We start from the raw sequence: 11,886 nt of genomic DNA on the forward strand, positions 1-11,886 counted from the left end.
TGATATTTTCAATACTCCAGGAAAGCCCGTCACTTTAAGTTTCTTTCTTTTTTTTTTTTTTTTTTAACTGTAAGGGTCTTGATAGCTTTCTACATGAACTAAATTATACTAATTTTCACTGTTCAGTATGTGATGGCATAACAATATAACATTAAATATCTTTCGGGAAAAAGAAAATGGCTATACAAGAATCTAAGAATAAGTAATTTATCATGTTTTTTAAAGGAAATAAATGATTAGCTTGATTCTACTCTTTATAATCTTTGCCAGTCTCATTTTCTCCATATCACTGTTCAAACACAAGATTTCTCTTATTTTATGAAAATCATCTGGGACATTATATTTATTACATAATGGGAAGAATTAAGATTAAGTATTGTAAATAAAGTTCATTGAGATTGAGTACATTCTGGTTTTGCCTCTGCCCTCTCCCCATATATTCACCAGAAGTAGTAGAAAGAGTTCCAGACCTGAGGTTAAAATATGGGGTTTGAAAAAAAAAATATGGGGTTTGTACTCCCAGTTTTAACATATAGGAGCTATCTTACCCTGAGTCTAAGATTCTCAACTAGCCACATTGGAATAATAGTAATAACATACTTTACAAAGTTTTATCCAAGAAATAAATGAAATGGCATGTATACAAATACAACTTACATCTTCTGGGAAATAAGAGTCATGTCTTAAGTTTCATTGTATTCCTAGTGATATGTGTGACACTCTCCTGCGTCTAAAATATGCTCAATTTACAGATGAAAAATTAGATCTAATAAATTATTGGAATTAACATTCCCAAAAAAGAATTCACTCTCTAAGTAATTTGAAGGGATAAATGAAAGATAGACCATTTTTCTCCCAAAATTATCTAGAAATTTCATAGAAAAATCTTAAGCAACAGAGATTGACTTCACAGTGTATATTTCCCAACTTCTTTTCTGATAAAGCTAAAAACATTTTATACCTCACTTAAAAGTACATGTCTTTGGAACAAAAATAGCTGGGAGAAATATGTTAGACCATGATTAATCATGGAGAAGATTGAATTGGATTCATGCCAACAAATGAGGCAACCTTGGAGAAGAACGTATTTTCTCTATTCTTTAGATCTCTTAAAAAAGGATATAAACTCTAAGATGCCCTTGGTTCTCTTGATTTTAGAGAATGATTCACAGATCTGAGTGAGTGGAATCAATCCTTTTAAATTGGAAAATAATGAAAAACTGTCATTTATTTCTAAAGCAGAAGCTGCTGCTAATGCACACATAAGATTTTAAGAAACCCGGTATTTTAAACTGCTTTAGAAAACTTTTTCAAATATATCCAAATCATTTGCACTTATAGAGATGTTGAACTTTTTAAAGTAGCAGTTATTTGTATTTCAGACAGGTATTGTATCAGACAGAATGAGACATCTGGTAGAGACTATAGGAAAGCATATGAGCTTGAGGATCTAAGGAAAATTCACAATAGAGAATGATAATAACAGTAAAAATAAACCATATGTTGCTAATGATTTAATATGTGAAAAGCATCTTTTTAAAGCTGAGATCTGCTACATACGGGTTTAATTTGCTTTCTGAAATCCCAAATTCACTGTGATTATCAAAATGGATAAGTCACCTTATATCTGGCAATAAAGAGTATTTTTCTCAGTGACACTGCAAAAATGCGTTCCATTCATCTGTCTCTTTACTCAGTGGAGAAGGAGTACGACCTAGGACAAGATGGCCCCAATCATTAACTCTAATCTGCCCTGTGGCTTTTTTAAAAAAATCACTGAAGATTGGAAATTCAATATGCTTTCTTAAACAAATGTTCTGCAAAATGACATGCTGTCACAAACACTGCAAGCTGAAATGAATCGACTATAAGCTCTGAAAAATCCTAGAAACTATAATATTGGTGGTGGAAGTGACCTTAGAGATTTCTAAGCAGCTCTTTATTAGTTGTAGACCTCTGATTTCCTTCATGAAAATCACAAGACTCATCTGTTAAAATGTAGATTCTTGGGCCACATCCCAATCTACTAAATCATACACTTTAACTGAGAAACTAAAATCTGTATTTTTAATTATTTCCCCAGGTAAATGTCAGACTCCCCAAAGTTTGAGAGTTAATAGTATAGGAAAGTACTGTCCAATATGGTAGCCATAGACACATGTGGTTGTTAGGTCCTTGAAATATGGCTACTAAAATATGTGAAGCATAAAATATATTCCAGATTTTGAAGACTCATAAAAAATAATATCTTAATAATTTTACATTGAAAACTATAATGTTATAGATACATTGAATTACATCAAATATATTATTAAAATGAATGTCACTATTTCTATATTTTAATATGACTTCTAGAAAGTTGTGAATTATACATATCACCTGCATTATATTTCTTTTGGATGGCACTATTCTCTAGACTATAGCTATTGATAATAACTTCATATTTTCTGTTTAACTTTACACAGAGACATTCATGTCTTTTTAATAATTTATTAGAATATTTAAAGGATATTCACTTTTAATTTTTATTTGTGACATCCAGGTGCTATTCTTATTGCATAAATATAAGCTATTTGTCAAAAAATGTAAACTCTAAATTTAAAAGAAAAGTAACTTCTGCAAAGAATTGGCAAAAAAGAAAAAAGTGAGGGATCCCTGAGTGACTCAGCGGTTTAGTGCCTGCCTTGGGCCCAGGGTATGATCCTGGAGAGCCAGGATCAAGTCCCATGTCGGGCTCCCTGCATGGAGCCTGCTTCTCCCTCTGCCTGTGTCTCTGCCTCTCTCCCTCTCTCTCTCTCTCCCTCTCTCTGTTTATCATGAATATATAAATTTTTTAAAAATCTTAAAAAAAAAAGAAATTGGCTGTAATTCGAATGCATGAGCTTAAACAATCGCCCCAGACTCTTAAATTAGGCCACTTTACTAGCAATAACAGTTGACTGCTATTTATGAATGAGATTACAACTGCTTCTTCCTTATTAAAATGTGTGCACACACATGTAGGCACATGCATTTAATACAGAAACTAGCCAGTTTATCAAACTAATAACGTATTCCAGTCAAGCACACAGCAGACTCCATAACCCAGGCAGGCACCTTTACAATTACATGAAAGCCGGGTCGTGAAGTTCTGAACAATGGAATCTGGATGGAAATGTGGAAATGACAGACTTCACTTTTTTTTTTTTTCTTTTTTTTTTTTTAACGGAATGAGAGGGAAGGGGAAGGGCAGAGAAAGAAGGAAAGAGAGAATCTTAAGCAGTCTCCACTTGCTAAAGACTGGAGCTGAACATGGAGCTCTAGGCAGGGCTCCATCTCCCAACCCTGAGATCATTACCAGGCCAAGATCAAGAGCCAGACGCTTACCAACTGAGCCACCTAGGCGCCACGGGACTGCACTTTTAAATATGGTCCATAATACCCTCCCATTCACATTCCTCCATTCCTTTTCTCTGTCAGAAAGTGAAATGAAGAAAACTCCAAGGACCTAAAAGAAAATGCTACCACAAAAATATAAGAAGCCCAAAAGTCTTAAGCAGAAGACAACATCTTGGAAAAGCTTTTTAAAGAGTAACACTCTTAGGATTGTTTTATGAATAAAAAATTAAAAATAGTAATAGTGTGGTATGCCACTTAAACTTTAAAATTGTTTGATATAGCAGTGAGCCTACTCTAACAAGCAGATATATTTTTAGAATGCTTTCCTTTCCTTTTTAGATCCAAATAGGTAATGTTTTATACGCATTGTGCTCTTGGAATAAAACTGCTTTTTCTAAGAAAGATACAAATTTAGAAAGATACACCTCATAACACAATATAATATTGTATTGTATTATGAGGTGTACAATATTATATTGTATTATGAGATATAAAGCAATATTGTATTATTGTATTGTATTATGAGGTTTATCTCATAGTCTCTTAGACTCCATAACTAATCTTCTTTTTATTAGTAACATTGTCTCAATTATTTAATGTTAACATAGCTTAAATTTTCTTATTTTCATTAGTATATACAGGATTGGGAAACTTTTCTGTGAAGTCATGTAGTATATATTTACCCTTTGTGAGTATCACAACTAATCAATTCTGCTCTTATAACACAAAAGTAGTCTAAACAATACATAAACACATGGGTATTGCTGTGTTCCAATAAAAGTTTACTTATAAAAAAACAGGCAGCCAACCCACAAGTTATAGCTTGACAATCCCTAGTGTTGACTGTTGATTTGTTAAAAAGAAATCTAGAGATACTAAATAATATTAGAAGAACATAGCATCTTCATTCAGCATGTTAAAAATATCACTTATTATTTGTTTTACTCTGCAGTTACTTAGATATACTTTAGCCTTTCTTGTTTAATGTACAGAATTTGTATAGATTTTCAGGTCTTCATAAAAAAAAATGTTTTCTGTTTACCTACATTGTTTAGCCAATTTGAATATCAGTTTGGGCTTGTCTTGTTTTGTTGCTTGCTTTTTTGCCCTCTATTTCTTTACATACTAAAAAAAATTGTATAAGTATTTGACTAGAACTTACAGGGCAGTATATTAAAGAGATGGAAGGGAGAAGATGAAATTCAGACAGAAAATAATAAGTTACCTAAGATACAAAACAGTCACACATTTAAACTGTCTTGATCAAAGAAACCTCTTTGCAGCCTTTTTTTTTTTTCTGATAATGTTAGTGTTCTTTTCATTGTATTATTGTTTGTTAAGTTTTTGGAACATATTCTTAAATGATTATTCTATAAGCTCTGTTTTTATGAAATCTTCATTTAGGTCCCACGTCAGTGATTTTACATAATTTCTCTACATCGACAATGCACTTGAAATAAACTTCCCAAGGAAATAAGTAACCTCTAGGAGAAACAAATGCATTGTGGTAATGCATTTCCACCCCTTGGCTTGGACTATAAATTAATCAGACAGCACACAGAAGAGACAAGGGATAAGAAAATTAGTTTCAACTGAATGACTTTCTTTAAAGCATTGAAATCTAATCTGGATGAACTTTTGCTTGATTGTGTCAATTTGATTAAGGCAGAAATAAAACAAATATCCACATTAGTTCTATCATTTACATAACCTCTACCATTCACATCTTATGAAATGTTTAATTTTTAATCACTTTATGTCATATATCATAAATTTAGTTAGAATAAAACATCTCATACATATTTTAAATTAAGCTCAATTTCAAGACAAGAATCTTGTGATATAATTTTAAGTGTTTTTTCTTGTTATGTGATAATAGTTGATCACAAGTTTTCTGTCTACCAGAAAGATGAAGAAACAAGAAAGATCATGCTGTAATCCATTGATTGCAATCAACATGGCAATTGTCTCAGCCACAGTGAGAGGTTTGGATTTTTATAGCTTTGTACTCAGAATGCTCTGGGTTTACTATCAGGAGTATCCACTTCTGTTCACATACACCTAATAGGAGAAAATAAAGAGACATTGGGAAAATGTTTCATGAAGGAAAGTGATGAGAGGGGCCCTCCATATACTGATTCCTGGAAAAAAAACAGCTCATGTTTTATAAAGTCAGAAAGAGTTTTCTCAAGAAGTCAAGAACATTTTTCATGAAGCCTTATAACTATATATAGTCCATAAAAAAGTCAGCAATTTCAAGATATACATCCATCAGCATTTAAATATACTTATATCAGTCCTGAGGATCCCAACTTCCTCTGACCTTCATATTCTTTAGCAACTTGATGAGAGCCTTTAAAAGTGCTGCCACCAGTCAAAATTGACTCTATTTTTACATTATAAAGTTGAATAGCTAAACCTGAATCACTAAAGAACTAGAACAAGTTCAGCATTTGGTAAAGGCTGAGAAAGAATATCACTTATTGTCAAGAAAGCTTCTCATTTTTATTCTTCCTTGGAAATAATTCTGGCTTGATACAATTAGTTGTCCTAAGCTAAATATTCAAGAAATTTCTATATTCACTGGAAATTATTTTGGCACCAACAGCCAACTGATTGAAAAGCCTACCCGTGACTTTGAAAAAGGATGATAGGTACTGTTGAAATAATGCTTCCTTTGGCACAAATGCTGTTTGCTTTATTCATTTTACCATGTCACAGTGGTTTTTGATAATATACTCTATACATATATCTGCTGAACACATACAATGATATCTCAAAGGATGAGAACATTGGGGAAAAATTGGTAGTTATCATCCATAAGAGAACACAAAGAGACACCTCAGCTACATGGATATATAGGTCACAAAAAGTATAAGAACCAGAATTTAATTCTATGGACTATAACAAAGTTTCAGAACACCATGGTATGAGGATTTTATCATTCTTTATCTAGAAACACTCATGGATTTTTCTTGTGGCAGGAAGATTCCAAAAAGATCAATTCATACATCATGGCCTTTCAAGGCTGCTGTATTTCAGAAGCACCTGTCTAGAGAGATTGATAGGGCTGTTCTCTTCTTGATTTCCTATTCCTCGGTTTCTCTGCCATCAATCTCACATAACCAGGATGGCTAGAAGCAGGGTTAGTGACAGTGTGACAGAACTTAGAGACTCCTTCTAAGACTAAACAGATGGAGTGTGTCCATCCTCTGGAAGAATTCCCTTCCCTCTGTAGAATCTTTAAATAAAATAGCACATAAATTCTTCTGCATGTCTTTCTCTCTCCCTCTCCCCATCACTCCTTTCCTCCATCTCTCTCCCTCTCTCTCTTTCTCTCTCATTTCCAACTCGAGACCTTATATTCTGGGCTATTTCTAGGCTCTACTAAAAATTAATGTTCTATTAATATATGTTTTAACTTCTTAATTTTTCTTAATTTTAATTTTAATTTTTCTGAATTTAAAACAGAACTCTATATGAGAGAAATGAGGCCTCCCACTTACAAACACACATACACACACACACACACACACATACACACACACTGAGCAGAGGTAGATTGAGGCCAACAACTAAGGAGGCTTTTAAGTGTTAAAATATTCATGTCACAGAGTCAGTGCCTGCACTTCCTAAGGTTTGTTTTGTTTTTTTAAGAAGAGCACTAAGAAACTCAAAACACTTCCCTGCCTGAGAGCATGTTTAAATTCTTAATGTCTAGGCAGTTTCTGCATATGTCAACTTTCAAAGTTTGTCTTGTCATCTATTTAATTTTTCTATCCCCTATTTCTATCCCTTCACTGTACTGTATGATTTCAGTATCGGTAAAAAACTACCCTTCTTTCAACTCATTTATTCTACATAAAAGTTTTATGTACCTAATATGTGTCAGGCACTGTATAGCATGAAGACTATCAAAGCGAGTAAAATAACCCTTGTTTCTGCTGCCATAAATTTTATAGTCTAGGTAGTAATCATCCATGATCTCATGAGAGAAAGAATCACATAGCGGTAATTTGCACTAGCTAGCTCTGAAGTTACCAGTGGTCCTCTGATGATGTAAAATAAGAACCTGACCTAATTCAGGAAGTCAAGAAAATGCTTCCTGGAGGAAGCAAAAGGTAAACTGACATTTGAAGGATGACTAGAAACATTGATCTTTTTTTTTTTTTTTTCTAACAACACACTCATTGTCATTATGAAACACAGTTTCCATTCAATTCGCCTTTCTGGCAGATCCTGAAGGTTGCCAACACAACATCCATCCTTTACCTATGTTCTTTCTCACTGTAGAGACTTTGACTTGGTCATGTTTAACCTCCCTCTGTTTGCAGGGAATATGAGGATGAATGTCAGTTGTCTAACTCAATTATAGTAATTCTATTCTTCTTGCAAGTAATTTGTTTAGTCATACCATGAATTTTAACCCAGCCAATAAGACAAAAGGGGAGGTTTCCTGAGGGCTTCTGGGAAAAATGCTTTATAAGAATATACATTAGGAAAACTGCAGTTTGTGCCCTTGGACATTACTGAAGACCTTATATTTAAAAGAGCTGGGTTTCCTTTGGAGTTCGTGTCTCATCTCTGGATTGGATCTGAGAGATAGTAAACAGCTGTCTTTAAGCCTCTGCTTGTCACTGAAGTAAAATTATTCCAATTGGGGAAAAAAAGTTCTGATTCCTAGGTTTGGTAGACTAACTATAAAATCATAACCAAAATAAAAAAGACCTGGAAAGATCCACAAAATGGTTAATTATAGAGAGGAAAGAAGAGCTGAGGGGTGGGAGATGAGTGACTTTGATAAGTTCACAGAAAGCACATTTTCATCTATGGCTTTGGCAAAGATTTTTTTTTAAAGCACAAACTCTTAACTTCTCTGCCTTGTTACAGTAATTAAATGTTTCCAGGATTTAAAACTTTTCCATGCTTTCAACTAAAGAGACTTCTTAACTAATGTTCCAACTAATATTTATTGAATGAACAAATGAATCAAAACCATTGCATACACTTTATTTAATTCCCACTTGATATCAACTTTGTGATTAACATTATTTCCATTTTGTATAAGCAAAAATTCAGCCTCAGAAATATTTAGTAAGGGCATAGCTGTTGAGAGAACTAAAATTTAAATGAAAGGCTTTCTGACTTAAAAGCCCAGAAATTTCTCCAGCCAGGCTATTTTCACGATATATGACCAGTAATTAACAGGATGGACTATTTTTCATTTTACTTCTAATTATACTGCTCTTTTCACTAATTACTTGAATTCCTTAGATTCTGACTCTTTCTTCTAAGAAGAAAAACAGGTTTCTTCTTTCAATTCACTATTTTCCTACATAGTATCAGGAAATATTCTAGTTTTTGTCTCTTCTTAATGGGTTCCTTAAATCAGTCATATCAGAATCGCTTGTTAGACTTTAAAGTATTTCTAGGATCCATGTAGTGGTTAGACTCAAGAATATACATTATATACATTATACAAAGCCCTAGAGAGACTATAGCGTATACACCAAGGTTGAAGAACCAGCATATTCCATTCAGAAAACATGCTATTCTTTTTTTTTTTAAGATTTTATTTATTTATTCATGAGAGACACACACAGAGAGAGAAGCAGAGACACAGGCAGAGGGAGAAGCAGGCTCCATATAGGGAGCCCGACATGGGACTTGATCCTAGGTCTCCAGGATCACACCCTGGGCTGAAGGCAGCGCTAAACCGCTGAGCCACCCGGGCTGCCCAAAAACGTGTAATTCTTGTTAAATACAATCCACTGAAAAAAAGAGGAAAAAGCCCATTAAGAATACAAAGAATATACATGGCTATCTAAACTAGCATAAAAAGAAATCTATTATTTCTTTTTTCTAATTTAAAAAAATGTAAACATTTTCTTAAGTTATTATCTTAATTTCTGTTACACACATTTCAGGTGTACAATATAGTTATTCAACAGTTCTGTACATCACCCTGTGCTCATCACAAATGCACTCCTTAATCCCCATCACCTATTTCATCTGTCTCTCCACTCACCTTCCCCTCTAGTAACCATCAGTTTATCCTCTGTAATTAAAAGTCTGTTTCTTGCTTTGACTCTTATTTTTTCCCCTTGCCTGTTTGTTCCTTAAATTCCACATGAGTGAAATCATATGGTATTCCTCTTTCTCTGACAGACTTAATTCACTTAGCATTATACTCTCTAGCTCCATCCATGTCATTGCAAATGGCAAGATTTCATTCTTTTTGAAAATTTATTATGGCTGAATAATATTCCATATGTATCTGGATATTATATATTATAACATATATTATATAAATATTATATAATATAAAAATATAAATATAGCATATATATCTCACATCTTCTTTATGCATCCATCCATTGATGACACTTTGCTTCCTTATCTTAGCTGTTGTAAATAACGCTGCTATAAACATAGGTGTGCATGTATCCCTTTGAATTAGTGTTTTTGTATTTGGGTAAATACTCAGTGGTGTAATTACTGAATAGTTCTATTTTTAACTTCTTGAGGAACTTTCATAATGTTTTCCCCAGTGGCTGCACCAGTTTATATTCCCACCAAGAATGCACAGTGTTCCTTTTTCTCCACATCTTTGCCAACACCTGTTGTTTCTTGTGTTTTTTATTTTAGCCATTCTGACAGGTGTGAGGTGATAGCTCATTATAGTTTTAATTTGCATTCCCTTGATGATAAGTGACAATGAGCATTTTTTCATGTGTTTATTGGTCATCTAGATGTCTTTTTGGAGAAATGTCTCTTCATGCCTTCTGCTCATTTTTTAAATCAGATACTTGTAAATTTTTTTAATTAAAGTTTTTCTTCAATTTTTCTTCAATTGAACCTTTTTCTTATGTTCTTCCCAGCTTGGGTGAAGGAAACCTCAAGCTGCCGTTGGCCAACTTCTCCTCTGTTTGGAGAAAATTTACTCAGGTTATTTCTTGGGTGTTGAGTTTTATAAGTTCTTTATATATTTTGGATATTAGACTTTTATCAGATATGTCATTTGCAAATATCTTCTCCCATTCTGTAGATTCCCTTTTAGTTTTGTTGATTATTTCCTTTGTGTGCAGAGTTTTTATTTTGATGCAGTCCCAATAGTTTATTTTTGCTTTTGTTTCCCTTGCCTCAGGAGACATATCTAGAAAGAAATTGCTATGGCTAATGTCAAAGAAGTTACTGCCTGTGTTCTGTTCCAGGAGTTTATGGACTCAGATCTTATATCTAAATCTTTAATCCATTTTGAATTTATTTTCGTGTATGGTGTAAGTGGTCCAGTTTCATTCTTTTGCATGTTAATGTTCAGTTTTCCCAACACGATTTATTGAAGAGACTTTTTCTCATTGTATATTTTCCTGCTTTGTTGAAGATTAATTGATCATATAATGTGAGTTTATTTCTGGATTTTTCTATTCTGTTCTATCGATCTATGTGTCTATTTTTGTGCCAGTGCCGTACTGTTTGGATTACTACAGCTTTGTAATATAACTTGAGTCCACAATTGTGATGCTTCCAGTTTTGCTTTCTTTTTCAAGATTGCTTTGGCTATCTGAGGCCTTTTGGGGTTCCATACAAATTTTAGGACTGTTTGTTCTAGTTCTGTGAAAAAGGTTGTTGGCATTTTGATAGAGAGTGCATTAAATGTGTAGATTGTGGGCAGCCTAGGTGGCTCAGCAGTTTAGCACAGCCTTTGGCCCACAGCCTGATCCTGGGGACCCAGGATCAAGTCCCATGTCAGGCTCCCTGCATGGAGCCTGCTTCTCCCTCTGCCTGTGTCTCTGCCTCTCTTTCTCTCTCTCTCTCTCCCTTTCTCTGTGTCTGTCATGAATAAATGAATAAAATCTAAAAAAATTAATAAAAATAAATATGTAGATTGCTTTGGGTAGTATAGACATTTTAACAATATTTGTTCTTCCATCCATGAGGGTTGAATCTCTTTCCATTTATTTGTGTTGTTTTGAATTTCTTTCATTAGCTTTTTATAGTTTTCAAAGTACAGGTCTTTCACCTCTTTAGTTAGGTTTATTCCTATGTAACTCATTAATTTGGGTGCAATTATAAATAGGATTGTTTTCTTAATTTCTCTTTCTGGAGGATCCCTGGGTGGCTCAGCGGTTTAGCACCTGCCTTTGGCCCAGGATGCGATCCTGGAGTCCTGGGATCGAGTCCCACATCAGGCTCCCAGCATGGAGCCTGCTTCTCCTTCTGCCTGTGTCTCTGCCTCTCTCTCTCTCTCTATGTCTATCATGAATAAATAAAAAATTTAAAAAAAAATTTCTCTTTCTGCTGCTTCTTTATTGGTGTATAGAAATGCAACAGATTTCTGTACATTGATTTTATATCTTGCAACTTTATTGAATTCCTTCACCAGTTCTAGTAGTTTTGGGGTGGTATCTTTAGGATTTTATACATACACTATCACGTTATCAGCACATAGTGAAAGTTTTACTTCTTTCATACTGATTTCAGTTCCTTTTATTTCTCTTTGTTGTC

The sequence above is a fragment of the Canis lupus genome, chromosome 4 (genome assembly GCF_048164855.1).
Source record: "Canis lupus baileyi chromosome 4, mCanLup2.hap1, whole genome shotgun sequence".
NCBI classification, from domain to species: domain Eukaryota; kingdom Metazoa; phylum Chordata; class Mammalia; order Carnivora; family Canidae; genus Canis; species Canis lupus.